Source organism: Carcharhinus amblyrhynchos, chromosome 17 (assembly GCF_965287045.1).
Source record: "Carcharhinus amblyrhynchos chromosome 17, sCarAmb.v2.hapA, whole genome shotgun sequence".
NCBI classification, from domain to species: domain Eukaryota; kingdom Metazoa; phylum Chordata; class Chondrichthyes; order Carcharhiniformes; family Carcharhinidae; genus Carcharhinus; species Carcharhinus amblyrhynchos.
In genome coordinates, this window is record NC_137340.1 from 51876210 (window position 1) to 51893466 (window position 17257).

The 17257-nt window shown below is 40.4% G+C and overlaps 1 protein-coding gene across 1 annotated transcript in view; it reads right to left on the reverse strand.

The window, feature by feature from the left end:
• Positions 1-17257, reverse strand: part of ubtd1b (ubiquitin domain containing 1b) — a 93662-nt gene that overhangs the window by 25132 nt on the left and 51273 nt on the right. The gene's annotated exons all lie outside the window — the stretch shown is intronic.

Genomic DNA, 17257 nt, shown 5'->3' on the forward strand with positions numbered 1-17257 from the left:
TCAAGCAGGCAGGGACCTCAGATTGGTGTAGAAAGAGATTAAAGATTTCTGCAAACATCCCCACCAGCTGGTTTGTGCAGGGTCCGAGAGCTCATGTGTGTATCCTATCTGGGCCAGTTGCTTTCTGTGGGTTGACTTTCGAGAAGGCTGATTTGACACCGGCAATGGTGATCTTGGATACGGGTTTGGCCAAGTCTTCCGGGGTGGCGGGCATGCTCTCACTGACTTCTTGCTCAAAACAGGCATAGAGGGATGCGTTGGAGCCAGCTACTCTACATGCCTTCATCTTGTAACCTGTTATGCCTTGCAGACCTTGTAATAGCCGGTGAAGGTCTACATGGCTAGCCTAGGACTCCAGCTTGGTCCACGACTGTAGTTTGGCATCTTCACTAGATCTCTGTAGGTCGTAACTGGATTTCTTATATATGCCTCTGACCTGGGCTTCAGCTGGCAGTGGATATCCCTGTTCTTCCACGGTTTCCAGTTGGGAAACACATGGATTGCACTGCATTGTTTGCAAGGTGCGTTGGTGTGTCCCCACGCAATAAAAAGCAGAATAAGAGTATTTCTTTTCACATCTCCCAGGAATACTTGCAACAGGTCTATTATTCACTCCAGCTAGGTGATATAACTAATTATTTTGTTTATCCCCAAGTAAAATTAAATTTTGTCTACCTACCTACTGAGAGCGTGGACAGAATCGTGTTTTTTCAAGTTTAGAAAATACACCACACAAGAGGGAGGTTTAAAAAAGAAACAGATTTTGCTTGATGTCAAAAGATCTTTTCAACATTGAAGAAAGACCAGAAAAATAGTATTATACAGCTACCCTTGGTTAAAGTAAAATACTTATGGGTATTGAGAGGCAGGAACACAAAAAAATAGGCACTTAAGTACAGAACTGGAAACATGATGGAAAAGCTACCCCTCCCACAAAACAAATTCAAAACAGACCACAAACTTCACTGTCATACAGTGAAGTACTTAGAGGACACCATTATTTTTCCTCACTACTCTCCCTGACAATGACTGTGCAAATTGTGTTTACTGATAACATTAATATCAGGATTAAAATCCACAAAGATAGGGATAGGGAAGAGGAACCTGGCGGATATCTGACACACAATGTTCTTTTTGTTTTATACAATGGAGATACTGTATAGGTGGCAAGTGCAATTCACAGAAACTCAAAAAAACTTGCTAACCTTCCTCCTCGTACTGTGCAGAGGACAGGCAGCCTTTGTATCCCACTTACTTTTAAAAGCCACATACTGCATTAAAATTGGCAATTGACTTGAAAATCCACACGTTTGGAGGTCTTCACATTTTGTGTCGACCAGTTCCCTAGATGTCCCACTCTTTATAAATTGAGAGATTAACTATAGACCAGGGCTTTCGCTCTACCTATTCAGAGGGAACAGAGGGAACAGAGGGAAAATGCAATAGCAATAGTGGCCTTTGACACTGGCGTAAGGTATTTCCTTCAACATGCTGCAGTAAGTGGTTTAGTGACTGACCATTATGTATGGACATAGGTTATTAGAATAGAGAAACAGAGACAGAAAAGCTGAGCATAAATAAGGGAAGAATTCTTCCAGATTAACTTACGTAACAAACCCAGAAATTATCTACAATTCAGTCCCACTGACATTTCTCCTGCTCATATAGCCTTTAACCCCTTCTCTTTAATCCATTTACATTATCTGCTTAAATGATTTTCCCTTCTACTCAATCTTTTCATTCTAACCTCGCTGACATTTGAATCCTACTTGTTAAATTAATGAGTTGCCCAATGATAACAGCTACAGACTCAAAAAATAGTGCTCGTGGGACAAGATATTGCACTTTCTGCCTCTAACCACCCTAAATAAAACCACAACGAAATTGATTAGCTCATCTTCCATCCCAGTCTACATGACAACCTGGGACTTGATGCCAAACTCTGTACATGCAAGGAAAAGCAGCTACCACTTTTGACTGACAAATAAACATGCAAACTGGGAGCAAGGATCCAAGTCATTCCACCTCTTGAACCTGCTCTACTATTTGATAAGATCTGATTGTGGCCTTAACTCCACTTTCCTGTCTACCCACAATACCCTTTGAACATTTTTAAAGCAAAGTTGGAAAGATTCTTGTTTGAAGGAGTCAATCACTGTTTTGTTATGTGGAATTCTCTTCCTCAATGATCCTCAAAAAAAACTCCTCATTTCCATGTTAAATGGGAGACTTATTTTTAAAATGTGTTCCCTAGTTCTAGAATATCCCATAAGGGAAATCTTCTCAGCATCCACCCTGTTGAGTCCCCTCGGAATCCTCTGTTTTAATAAGATTACCTTTTATTCTTTTAAACTCCAAAGGAAACAAGCCCAATTTATCCAACCTTTTCTCATAAGATTACCCCTTCATTCCAAGAATCAGCCAAATGAATTTTCTCTGAACTTTCTCTTGCTTTTGTGTCCTTTCTTAAATGAGATCAAAATAGTCAAGATGTGGTCTCACCAATACTCTATAATAGCTGGAGCAAAACACCCCTACGTTCATATTCCATTCCTTTGTAATAACCAACAACATTCAATTTGCCTTGCTGTATCTGCATACTAATCTTTTGTGATTAGTGTACAAGGACATCCAGATCCCTCTAACTCAGTTTGCAATCTCCCTCAATTTAAATAACATGCTGTTTTACTGTCCTTCTTGCCAAAGTAGACAAGCTCACATTTTTCAACATCATACTCCTTTTTACACACTCACTTAATATATCTAAAGCCCATGACCTCCTCACAATTTACTGACCTATCAGTGTGTTATCAAATTTAGTGATCATACATTTGGTCCCTTCATTCAAGTTATTTATACAGGTCATTTTGTTTTTGGATAGACGATTGATTGCGTAGCAGGAAGCAGAGAGTAGGAATAAATGGGTCATTTTTAGGTGGGTGAACCATAACCAGTGCAGTGTCACAGGAATCAATGCTGGGGCCTTTCCCAAATGTTGCTCTGCAATTGTACATAGTAAGAGTAGGCCCAAGACACCTTCCTTACTCAAGAAATTCCCCTCTCTGTAGTAAAATATCTGAAATGCTTCATTGAAAAGTCAAGCTCTTTCATGGTGGTGGAGGTGGAGGGGGGTTGGGGAAGAAAGCAAATCTCAAGAATCACAGATTAGAATAGTGGCTCAGTGGCATCACTAGCTCTTTTAAGTACACATTCGGTATTGAAAGCATTTTAATTATGATGTATTTTGATGACACTCTGTGCAAGTTACAAGATTAGGAATGGTTAGGTAAAATGTACACAAACCAGTTTAACAAGATCTTTAAAATAGCTACTCGTATAGTTCACGACATTGAGATATCAAAGCAAAAGATCTCCAAAGACATTTGTTTTTACCAGATGATATAAATGATATAATTCAGTTAAATTAATCAAGTTATGCTTGTGTTGTTTATAGATTTCAAAGAGTAAAACCTTAGACCAAATCATTGTATTGAACAGAGCATTTGACGCAACAAATTTGTCATGGTGACAGAAACTATTCATAGTAAGCTGCTCCAGGAAGGGATTCAGCTTACAAGCTTTCTATTGATACACTAACATTCCTCCACAAAACAAGGTAGGCGCTTATCTGGGAAACTTGCAGAACTGAGTGCATACGTTCAAAGTGATTTGGGCTGTCAATAAAGATGAAACAGAATGCATCAATCACATAATTCAGGACAACCTTTGAGCAGTGAAAAAGCTTTATACAATCTGGGAGGAAGCACGTAAGGTTGTAATTCAAAAATAAAGTTACACTACATACTCCAAAACAATTTTTCACAAATCAACAGGTGCTTGGAGAGATTTATCCTTTTAAAAACTCAGCCAATCGAGGGATATGATTAACCCTTTAGTGAATAACAGTATGACTCCAGGATGGAAGGAATTCAGAAAAGACAGCACAGGATAAACTGGCTGTAACAACATTGTACAAAATAAAGAACGATCAGTCATTGCTTTCAGACTTTAACTTGCCATTTGAGGCCACAATTTAGCAGCATCAGGTCCCAGTTGTGACTGAGGTGCAATGGCCACAAGAACAGCTTTGCTAATGCTCAAGTTTGGTAACACTATTTACATTAACCTGTTCCATCATGATTTGCCTTTGACCATCTTTGGAGGTAGGAAAAGGGGTAAACATCAGCCAGACTACAGTCAGACACATTCAAACTGAACAAAAATCCTTCACTTGGCATCATAACCATTGGAATCCATATTACAAGATACTAATCAAACTGAACAATTAATGGACAATAACATCTTGTATTCATACCGTACATTTCATTCTGTTATCTCTTAACTATTTCTACACTTCAGAGTATAAGCAAGCAAAATCTGACACTAAATCACAATCTCAGTCTGATGGCCAAAAAAATCGGTTCAAGGTAGGTTTTAAGATGCAATTCAAGAAGGGGTAAAGAGAGAATTGAAAAGTTTAGGGTTCAGATACCTGAAAAATCAGCTACACAATCGTAGCATGATTAAAATTAAGGATGCAGAAAAGCCCAGAACAAGATGAGAGTAGATATCTGAGGGTTGTGAGGACTAGAAGAAATACCAAAGATAGGGAGGAATTTGAAAACAAGAACAAGGATTTTATAATCAAGGAGTCAGTTACTGGGAATAATTATAGGTAACTGAGTGCAGGGGTGACAAATCAACACAATCTAGTGTGAGTAAGGACATGAGCAGAATCTTGGCTGACCTTAAGTTTATGAAGGGTAGAATGTGGGAGGCTAACCAAGAACTGCTGCCTCAGGTGACTGTGGAGTACGCATGTTCTCCCCACATCTGTGTGGATTTCCTCCAGATATTCCGGTTTCATCCCACAATCCAAAGATGTGTAGGTTAGATGGATTGGCCATGCTAACTTGCCCTTGGTGTCTGGGGATTAGCAGGGTAAATACAAGGGGTTATGGGGATAGGGCCTGGGTGGGATAGCTGTCAGTAGAGGCTTGATGGGCCGAATGGCCTCCTTCTGCACTGAAGGGATTCTATGATTCTAAAATAACCGATGAGGGCTTTAGCAGCAGACGTGCTGAGACAGGAACAGTGGTGGGCGAAGTTAAGAATACAACAGGCTTAGCAATAGCATAGGTGTGTGACTGCTAAGCATCAAAAGTTACACCAAGGTTTCAAACAGCCAAGTTAAGCTTCACACAGTTGCTAGGGAGACAGGTAAGAGTCAGTCATTTGAGAACCAAGTGTGTGGAAGGGATCGAAGCTAATGGCTGCAATCCTCCCAATATTCAATCAGAGGAAATGTTGCAGAGTCTGAGAGATGGCAGGGAGGGAGAGCTGGGTGGTAACTGTAAAACAATGCTGGATTTTTGGATAATGACACCAAGTGACAGCACATAGGTGAGAAATAGGAGGGGACCAAAGGATTGATCCAGTGACAGGGGACATGAGGGTGGCAATGGTGTAGGAATGAAAGAGGAGCTGTTGAGAGTGATAACTTGGCTATGACAAAATAAGAATGGAACTAGGTGGGTTCTTAGGGAGTGCATTTCCACTCACCAGGATGACATCGTAGGGGTACTGGAGAAGGATTGTGTGGTCAACTGTGTCAAAGGGTTCAAACACGTCAAGAAGGGCAAAGCAGGATGGTTTACCTTTGTCACAGCCATAGGGGATGCAAGATCATTACATTTTGCGAAGCACAAAGGGTACATCAGTCAGATTTAAAGGGAAACTTGAAGATGCTCTCAAGCAGGAGACAATTGATGACTTAAAATCATCACAAAGATTTTCTGCAACAACAAATGTACATAATCAGCAAATACATCCGTTACGTGCAAAAAAAATTCTCAAGGAAAAGACACTTCAGTCTCCACCATTATTCAATGGATTTCATTCAACTCAGACTATTGATTTCTAGAATACCATTTGCTTTCCACACTGATGGATAGTCCTTTAGCTTTCTTGAACTCAAGACACTGACATTAATGACTTATCTCATTGCAACTTCAAGCAGTTTCACAAAAGAACTTAGAGCCCTAGCCTCATCTATCTTTCTTTGGAGACTGAGCGAGGGAAGAAGCAAGTGCAGCAGTGTGGGGAAGAGGAAAGGAGGGAGGAGCACTTGAAGGCTGTGACTAGCATCAACCTGAATCTTTGGAAAGCAGGATCCTGAAACTTGTGTTTCAACAGATTTTCAATATGGAGGACATAATGAAGAAAATATATTACCCACTGGGCCCTTACATTTCCTCAAACACATGCAAATCAGTTGTATCTGGCTTTACTTTACTGCTATGTTCAGTCTTAATTTGGTTGTTCCGGAGGATTCCAATGTACAGTAAACTGTGTGTTTTCCAGCACTATTAATTTGAATGCCCTAGTAACTGGATTTTTAAATAACAACCGCACCACCAACGACACATCCCTGCCCCCCCTTTTCCTGTATCTAAAAAGAAGCTTCCAGTAGTGGTGCAGGTAGTCCTTTTTGTCAGAAAGCATTGCTGTAATTTTTGAATTTGTGCTGTGCATTATTGTAAATTATATCCTCCACCTTTATATCCAATAAACCAAAAAAAAGCAAGATGAGAAGTGAAATGAGTTGTGTTGATATTGAAACAGAAAATGGACATTTGAAGACATTGAAAAGGGAGAGAATCAGGAGGTTTTGATGACAGAGTAAAGACTGGACTCGGTCACAATAGCCAAGCTCAAAGAACAATTGCTCAAGTTTTTTGCCAGTTCCAGGGCAAATAGAGCTGAAGTATGCCAAAGAGGCAGTGCTTAGGGTCTAGACAACTGAAGGCATTGCCACCCAATGCTGCAGCAATTAAATTCAGAGATGCACAAGAGGCCAGAATTAGGCAGATCACTGAGGTTTGTGGATAGGGGAGATTTAAGGGGTTTGCAGCAGCAATGGGTTTAAGATTTTGTGATTATTAAAACTTCTTAGAACGTACTTATAGAGTCCACAAGTGGAAATTGAAGTACTGATGGCACTCCTGTCCTGGGGCCAACATTTATTCCTCTCCTGACATCCTAACAGCACATCATTAAGTTATTATTGCACTGCTATTTCTGAAACTTTGCATGCACAAGCTGACTGCTGTCTATTATATTACAACAATGACTACCACTTAAAGTGTTTCATGAGCTGCAAAGTACTTTGAAATATTCTGAAGGCATGAAAGAAATTCTAAAAATGCAAGTTATGTTTTCCTACAGAGAGGAGTTTTGATGTCCCACCTGAGCAGATGTCGGTTATGAGGTTATTTGAAGTCAGTCATGAAAAGGAAATGCACAGAAATCCAGTCTCAAAACATGTTAGGTGTTTCAAGGTACACAGTTCACAGTCCATAATGGGTTACTCTTGGTTAGTTGCCCAATCCTCCTCAATCTGTTGGTACGGAGACCACACGAGAACAGCAGCAGACTTGCAAGTTATTTAAAGGTCATTTTCATAAAAGCAATTTATAGCACAATGAATTAACGCTCCTGTAATCTGGAGATGTACTTTAAATAGGATGAACCAAACTATCTAAATTAAGGATCTGGTGCTGGGTTTATTATCATAGCTTAAACTTAGTTATTGTAACAAAATATTTGAAACCTAAATCTTCTGTGAAACGATATTATGTTGAAGCCTGTGCCAAAATTGTTTTAGAATTCAAAAAAAAAGCAGGTTGTATTCCTTGCTCCTTTCACCAAGCTGCCTGCAATCTGTAAGTGTCCCATTCCCAGGATTTTTCTTCTTTCACAAAAGCCAAAAGCAAGTAAAGCAGAAAACTGTTGGCGGATTCTCTGACAATTTTCCTTCAATTTTCACAAATCAAGGCCAGTGTCCTGGAATAGAAACGTTGGGTTTCATGTTATTGACTGAAAACAACAACTTGGAGAACCTAAATAGACCAGAAAGTACCAGAAGCAGTGAACAGGTCAGCAGCAATTTGGAAAATTCTCAGCCTCTGCCCATAATTCAAATGAAACTGAAGCAAACATTTAAAATGGACCATTATACAACAGTACTAGGTCAACAGTCCAGTTCCAATCTATAAGGCTAAAGAGAGGTGGGTAAAACATGGGTTTACAGCTGTAATTTTTGTCTAGTGACCCACTGTAGAATGTGTGCTTTGTAAGGGAGGCTGGAAGTAGTTGTGATTCCCCCCCTATCCAGATTGCATATAATTTAGGTTCCTACATGAATGTCACGGCTGCAGAAGGTAGCTGGAATGCATGGAACCATGAGTCAGTATCAGGAATGGAGGAAATTGAATTGTTCAAGGAAAACTGAGTACAAAAAGGAGCATTCCACATGCCTGTGCTTTCCAAACATGGACCATAAAAGGTTCAAGGAACATGCATGATTACTAGTAATTGCTATGCTAGCATCAGAGATTGCATCTCTGGGTTAAGAACAAAATTGCCTCCAAGATTGTTATGCTGCTCCATCATAACAGTGTTACACTATACAGCATAGTGCCATCATGCTAAAGTGTATGCAATATTTTGTGCTAAACAAGGTAAAGCAATCTACTCTCTGCACCAACGTTAATATCAAGCACTCCCCAATTAGATATATTATTGTTATATCCACCAACTGAAGTTGCCTGTACTTTCATTGATGTACCCTAGCTTAAATCTCAAACCAGAACCTGTGATAACATTGGTGTGGCTGTTATTTTCCCATTTTCCAGGCCAGAAATTTATCCACCCACCCCTTACTGAGTGAAGCTGCCAATTTAGTTTTATCATCATGACTGGGATGGGAGGAGTGTGTTCATTATCTCGCCCCACAACTCCACAGGCCACAGCATTAAAAGTTTAACTTACTCACCAAAATAGCTAATTGTTTTTCTTCACTGCTGGCAACCAGAATACAAGAGACTTTTAACAAGGCTACTTTCCATAAGTAACAAACTTATCAATTTATTCTAAAAAACATGTTAGCAAATTGCAAGAACTTGTTAACACAATTGTACTCTGGAAATATCGTCATCTATCTCCTCTTAAATAACTACCCCAACACACATGCAGACACATTTATAGGCAAATAGAGCCTCTCTCAGAGATGGGCATTACTAAATAAAGGATAAAGTTTGCAGGCTCTCAACACTGTTGGTCTGAAGTTCCCTCACGTAAAGATGGACTGCTGGTCCCAGTGGATGCTTGAATGTATGTATACACACACTATATAGCTGAATCATAGGGGAAGTGGTTTTGTTGTGATATTGTCACTGGACTAGTAATCCAGAGAATCAGAATAATACTGTCGGCCAGGGTTCGAATCCCAGCATAGCAAATGGTGAAATTTGAATTCAATAAAAAATCTGGAATTAAAGATCTAACAATGATTGTAAAACACTGACTAATGTCCTTTAAAGGGAGAAAATCTGTTGTCCTGGTCTGACCAACATGCGACTCCAGACCCACAGCAATGTGGTTGACTCTTAATTGCCCTTTGAAAGTTGAAGTGCAATTAGAGATCGGCAATAAATGCTGAGCCAACCAGCCACGCCCACATCCCACGAATGAATAAATAAAAATTCTTCTGGTCTCAGCTTTGCAGGTCCAAATGCCAACAAGTTACAGATTCTCTGGGTACAGGTTGATAGCTATACCCAATTTCAGCCAAAGCAGAGACAGACACCCAGGCAGTTAGGGTCACCTTCCTTTCTCAGTTTATTCCCCAACAAGACTGACATCCAAAGCAACAAATCCAAAAGTGATGTTTTTTTTTGTCTCTATCATGTGATTTCCAGGAAACCTTTGCATTTCTTCAGACACCACCACCTCCCCCCCAGCCCATCGATTAAAGTTAAAAACAAACAAATAGATCTTCAACTGGCATACAAGCCAAGTGATTTCTTGGAAGATGACAGTGAACCTATGACCTTTTCTTTAAAAAAAAGCTCAAAGTCAGCACCCAAGTAATGCAATATCCTTCCATATTTTTAAAAGAAAAATTCAGTCTTGAAAGATATGATTGTTAAGGAATAGAACTGGGATAGGCCTTTTGGACCTTTGAGCCTGCAGTGGCATCCAATCCAATCAAAGCTAATCTTCTATCTCAATCTCACCTTTGTGTACCATCCTCATATCCCTTGATTCAACCTCACTTTTGCATACCATCCTATATCCCGTAATTCCCAAATACAGTCAGTGATTGAACATCCACAGCTTTCTGAGCCAGGGAATGCCAAATAACGTCAACCCACTGAGCAAGGAAAATTCTCATCTCTATGCTAAATGATCAATCTCTTATTCTTATTGTGATAAAGTCCATGCCTATGACAAATTTGTTTGAGGCTTTCCAAATGAATTACACCTACAGTTCTCATTGCCAAACCTAGGAAACATTTGAGCTGGATTTAGATCGATGTCCCTGTGGTGAAGTGTTAATGACTAAATCACTGCATCATGTCTTCCAAACAGTGCTCCAAATGCTCAAAATACTAAATTATATCTAGTGTTAAATGCCAGTTACGCTAGGAGTTTAATCTACTGTTTGCTGTGCAATACATGTAATAACGATCCCATTTATCTCACTGCCAAGTTGCATTTTAACAGCTGATTGACTGGAAGGAAGGCTGGTCGATAAGACTACTTCCATTATAGCACATTAAAAACTCATCTCTCAATAGCCAGAGGTCGAGTTATTTTTTCAAGCTATGTAACAATCATTTGGATAAAGTTAGATGGACAATATAATAAAGCTTTGCCTGAAAGTGAAATGTTAACCTGTAACTCCATAAGTCGCCACAGTTAAACAAATGATCTCTTCCTTTTTAAACGTTCGAATGAGCGACACAGTAGCACAGTGGTTAATCCTGCTGCTTCACAGTGCCAGGGACCTGGGTTCGATTCCCAGCTTGGGTCACTATTTGTGTGGAGTTTGCATGTTCTCCTTATGTCTGCACGGGTTTCCTCCAGGCGGAGTTTCCTCCCACATTCTGAAAGACATGCTAGTTAGGTTCATTGACCTGAAAAGGTGCTGGATTGTGGTGAATATGGGAATTTCACAGTAACTTCATTGCAGTGTTATTGTAAGCCTTACTTGTGACTAATAAATAAACTTGAACTTTGGATCAAAGGGTGGAACCTTAAAACTTTTGGAATGTATCTGTAGCTCAACTAGCCAAGTTTTTGTTAATTGAAATCACTGAAGGATCTTGCTTTTATATTTGTATCTTACGCTCAGCACAATATCCCAAAGCATTTCACACAGACAAAATTAATTAGTTTTGAAGTTGTAGCCACTGATATCACAGACGTTTGCACAATTAAGTTCCACTAACAGTGAATAAGACAAGCAGCCAGCTAATCTGCTTTGATGGTGTTGGCTGAAGACTATATTAGCCTGGACACTGAAAGCATGTCTTTGTTCCCCTTCAAATACAGTCTCAAAATCTATTACAAGTAGATAGACTGTCCATTTAACATCTCATCCGAAAAGATGGTACTGCTGATAGTGCAGCCAACTCCAAGTACTGCAATAAAGTATCAGTCTTGATTGTGAGCTCAAGTGTTGCTGTAGGCCTTGAGCCCATGACCTCCTGACCATCTCATCACAAGTTACAAATTTAATGGGCTGCATGATTTGTAATTCAAAGTAAATTTGTAATTACTGCTTTTATAATCTTGAGTACAAACTGTAGACATCGAGCTGTATTGAAGCACAGATGAGCACTACAGAAAAGCCAAAAACAGTAGAGTTGTGGCCATTACGTTTATTGAAGTACAGGATTAAAGAACATGTAAGATATGTTGTTTAAAATACTAATAGTAAAATATTTTGTGCTACCACTAATTCAAAGACCATATATTTACTTTTAGAAAGAATAAAAGTGAAAGAAATCCCCTACAGTCCAATTTTCAGTAATTAGTTGGAGTGAGTGCAGACAAGTTCTGAACATTTCTTACTTTAGAAATTAACTGGTTTCAAATCACCACTGTCCCTGTTTCTCATTATTTGGTGTCTTATCATTGCAATTATTTACTCTGTAACCATAGAAGACGGAGTGGGGCTAAGAGGGTCCTTTTCAGGATGGCAACCAGTGGTTTTCCACAGGGTCAGTGTTGGGAACACAATTTTTCACTGTTTACATTAATGATCTGGAAGATGGAACTGAGGGCATGGTTGCTACATTTGTGGATGATACAAAGATATGTAAGGGGACAGGTAGTATTGAGGAAGTGGGAAGGCTGCAGAATTAGTGGTTAGGACTGGCAGCTCAGTGCCAGGGACCAGGTTTAGTTCCAGCTTCGGATGACCATCTCTGTGCAAACTCCACATTCTCCCAGTGTCTGTGTGGGTTTTCTCCTGCAGTCCAAAGATGTGCACATTAGGTTGATTGGTCATGCTAGATTGCCCCTTAGTGCTGGGGGATTAGGAGAGTAAATATCTGGGGTTACTGGGAAAGGATCTTGGTGGGATTGTTGTCAGTGAGGCTCGATGGGCCAAACAGCCTCCTCCTGCACTACAGATTCTATGATTCTATTCTATGAATGACTTGGACAGGCTAGGAGAGTGGGCAAAGTGGCGGCAGATGCAATACAACGTGGGTAACTGTGAGGTTATGCACTTTGGTAGGAACAATAGAGGCGTAGACAATTTCCTAAATGTGGAAAGGCTTCAGAAATCTGAAGCACAAAGGGACTTGGAAGCACTGGTTCAGGACTCTCTCAAGGTCAACATGCAGGTTGAGTTGGCAGGAAGGCAAATTCAGTATTATTGTTCATTTCTAGAAGGCTAGAATAAAAACGCAGGGATGTACTGTGGACACAGTACAAGTCTCTGGTCAGACCCCATCTGGAATATTGTGAGCAGTTTTGGGCCCCATACCTAAGGAAGGATGTGCTGGCCTTGGAGGCGGTCCAGAGGAGGTTCACAAGAATAATCCCAGGAATGATTTGACTTGTCACATGTATTTGTATACAGTGAAAAATATTGTTTCTTGTACACTATACTGTTCATAGAGAAGGAAAGGAGAAAGTGCAAAATATAGTGTTACATTATAGCTCTGGTGTAGACAAAGATCAACGTAACGCAAGGTAGGTCCATTCCAAAGTCTGATGGCAGCAGGGAAGAAGCTGTTCTTGAGTTGGTTGGTACATGTCCTCAGACTTAGCATCTTTTGCTGGACGGAAAATGGTGGAAGAGAAAATGTCCAGGGTGCTTTTCCGAAGCAGCAGCAAGTACAAACAGAGTCAATGGATGGGAGGCTTGTTTGTGTTATGGACTGGGCTTCATTCATGACCTTTGTAGTATCTTGCAGTCTTGGCAGAAGACGAGCCATACCAAGCTGTGATACAATCAGAAAGAACGCTTTCTATGGTACATCTGTAAAAGGTGGTGAGAGTCGTACCTGACATGCCAAATTTCCTTAGTCTTCTGAGAAAGTAGAGGCATTGGTGGGCTTTCTTAACTATAGTGTTGGCATGGCGGGCCAGCACAGGTCACTGGTGATCTGGACACCTAAATGAAGAGTTTGTCATATGAGGAGCGGTTGATGAGTCCAGGCCTATATTCGGAGTTTAGAGGGATGAGGAGGTCTAATTGAAATTTACAGAATACTGAGGGGCCTGGATAGAGTAGATGTGGAAAGTATGGTGGGAGAGACTCAAACTCGAGGGCACAACCTCAAAATAAAGGGACGCTCCATTAAAACTGAGATGAGGAGGAATTTCTTCAGTCAGAGGGTGGTGAATCTGCCGAACTCATTCCACAGAGGGCTGTGAAGGGCAGGTCATTGAGTGTCTTTAAGGCAGGAATAGATAGGTTGTTGATCAATAAGGGGATCAAGGGTTACGAGAAGAAGGCAGGAAAATGGGGATGAGAATCATATCAGCCATGATTGAATAGTGGAGCAGACTTGATGGGCTGAATGGCTTTATTTTTATCCTATATTTTATGGTCATATGACCTAAAAACAGGGAAATCAGTTTTTGAAGAGGAGGCTTCCTCAGATTATTCATTTTCAAGGGTATAATGACGTTTTACATCACATGGTCAAATTCTATATCCATCAGCGCAGTCAGATCCCAAAGCTTCAACGTCATGGAAATATTCAAAGTGTAGAAGATGAAGAGGTGAGAATGAGAATTGGCTGGTGAATTAAAGCTCAGTCACTCTCAGACTAGATGGAGGTGCTCAGCAAAGTTGTCAGCCAATCTTCATTGGTCACCCCAATAAAGAGGGGACAACATTGCTCCATTCTTTGTTTGCGAAGATGCCATCTCTCATACCAGTTGTTTTTGAGATGTATCCCATGTACACCTCCTTTCAACCCATCTTTTGTTTCTTATTTTGTCCTATTACCACCTCCTTTGCTGTGCATCATTATGCTTTTGTCATTTGGCCATTTTTGCTGTACATTCTATCGTAGATTTACCCTTCCACTCTTTCCCTGCCCCTGGACTTGCTTGAAAGCTGTTGTATATCTAACTTTAAATTTGAAAAAATTATATTTCTCTCTCCATAGGCCCGAGTATTTCATTTTTTTCTGTTTTACTGGAGAATGAGTTTGATCACAGATTGTATTGTGTTTAACCTTTACATATTGAAACCTTGCAAATTGCTTCACAGGAGCATTATAAACAATTATTACCTGCTTCTCCTCTGCACAATCTTAGTAAAGGCATTGAGAATCTCCATAATCCTTCACAAACTACTAATTCACAATCAAGATCAACATCACCTCTCACCAAATTGTCACAGATTTAGAGTTTCTGATGAGTCAGTGACTAAATGTACCTGTCGTGACATTGCCTTAAACGATTCTAGATTCAACCCTTCAGGTCTAAGTCTAGACAAGGGAAAAGTTAGCTGACATACTTGCTCCAAACCACTAATCCATGAAACTAGATGGCAAGTGTGCTCAAATGGCACTGGATGAGATAGGAATAGCCTCAAGAGTGATGTCACTTTACAGTTGAATAGCCTTCCAAAAGTAGTGTGAAGAACCCAATACTGCCAGGGGAAGAGGGAACAAAATTGAAGAGGAGAGGGTCAAAAATGAGGGGAAAGCAGAAAAAGTGGTTTGTGCCTTTGGAAACAGAATTTTAGTCTATACTGCAGTCAATACAAGTTCAGTCAGCTGTGTGCACAACGTACTCAGTCTCCATTCTAAATCTATTTATGATGACAACATCATTTGCACCTGGAAATTTATACAAGTCACAGTCAGTTATTCCATTAAAAGCTCATTGAAAAAACATTCAGATGTTTACAGAGACAGAAAGCTCTAATTATACTGTGCAAACGTAATTCAAACCCAGTATTAGCAAGTGCCTGCAGGATTTTCAGGCACCACTCAGACTCCCTTCAGACTAAGGCCAGTTTGCTGGTTATAAATTTCACTGGAGCAGAAAATTAATTTCCAGGGTGAAAACTGAGAAGAGACTTTGATTATTTTGAGGCTCAAAATATTTCCAACGTTCAAACCCCCACAAGACAAGCAAATTTTCTCAGACAGCAAATTATTTATTTGCATCCATGACAAAGATAAATACGGGAGATCAAGTCTGCTTCACTCAGTACACCCATAACCACCCTCTTGTAGTCATGAGATTAAGTTCAATAAGTGTGGAGATATGATGCGATGTAACACTGGATTAACAAAACTAGCCATGCATATGCAGCACCATAACACTCAAGAGTCAAAGAATCAAACAGCACAGAAAAAGGCCCTTTGGCCCATTGAGTCTGCACTGACAACAATTACCACTAAAGTTGCACTAATCCCATTTTCCAGCACCTGTCCCATATTCTTCTATGTTATAATGTTTCAAGTACTTATCCAAATTTTTTTTTTGAAAGGTTGTAAGGTTTCCAGCCTTCACTACCTTCCCACGATGTGGAGTTACCGGCGTTAGACTGGGGTAGGCAGAGTAAGTTGTCTCACAACACCAGGTTAAAGTCCAACAGGTTTATTTGGTAGCATGAGCTTTTGGAGTGTTGCTCCTTCATCAGGTGAGTGATGAAGGAGCAGCAGTCTAAAAGCTCGTGTTACCAAACAAACCTGTTGGACTTTAACCTGGTGTTGAGAGACTACTTACTGCCACTACCTTCCCAGACAATGCATTCCAGATTCCCACCACTCAGTTTTTCCTCCTCTGAATATCCCGCCCCTTATCCTAAAACTATGCCCCTTTGTGATTCACCCCTCACCCCAGGGAAATAGCTCTATTGTATCCCACAATCTTATATGCCTCAATCTTCACCTTCAGCCTGCTCCAAAGAAAACTAACCAAGCCTATCTAGTTTCTCCTTATAGCTCAAAAGCTCCGTCCCAGGCAACATCCTGGTGAATCTCCTCTGCACCCCTTCAAGTGCAGTCACATCCTTCCTATAGTGAGGTGACTAGAACTGTACACTGTACTGCAGTTGTGGCCTAACCAATGTTCCGTTCACTCCAATGTTACTTCCTTGCTCTTATACTCTATGCCATGACTGATAAAAGCAAATGTCCCATATACCTTAACTAGCCTGCTCTGCTACCTTCAGGGATCTGTGAATAAGTACCTCAAGATCTTTTGAGCTTCCTAGTGCCCTGCCATTCATTAAATACTCCCTTGCCTTGTTACTTCTTCCATAGTGAATCACCATGCGCTTATCATGGTTAAATACCATCTGTCACTGCTCTACCCATCTGATCAACCCATCAATATCTTCCTGTGACCTACTTCTCAACCAACCACCCTACCAATCTTGATGTCATCCTCAAACTTGCTTATGATTTCCATCCCTCCCCTCCACGTTTTAATCTATAGCATTTATGTCTATAACAATGAGACCCAGCACTGAACTTGTGAAATGCCATTGGACAGCAGCCTCCAGTCACTAAAACAATCTTCTACTACCACTGTGTCCTATTGCTGAACACAGTAAAAAGTCTGACACCACCAGGTTTTAGTCCAACCTATTTATTTGATAATAGACTCAAGCTTTCGGGGTTAGCCCCTTCGTCAGGTGAAGGGCCATTCACCTGACGAAGGGGCTAACCCCAAAAGCTTGTGAGTCTATTATCAAATAAATAGGTTGGACTAAAACCTGGTGTTGTCAGACTTTTTACTGTGTTTACGCCAGTCCAACGCCAGCATACCCACATCATGACTCCTATTGCTGAGCCAGTCTTGCATTCATCTCATCAAGTTCCCCCGAATTCCATGTGCTTCAACCTTCTCAATTAATCTCCCATGTGTGGCCTTGTCAAAGGTTTTGCTGAAATCCATTTGAACTACATAAACTGCACTT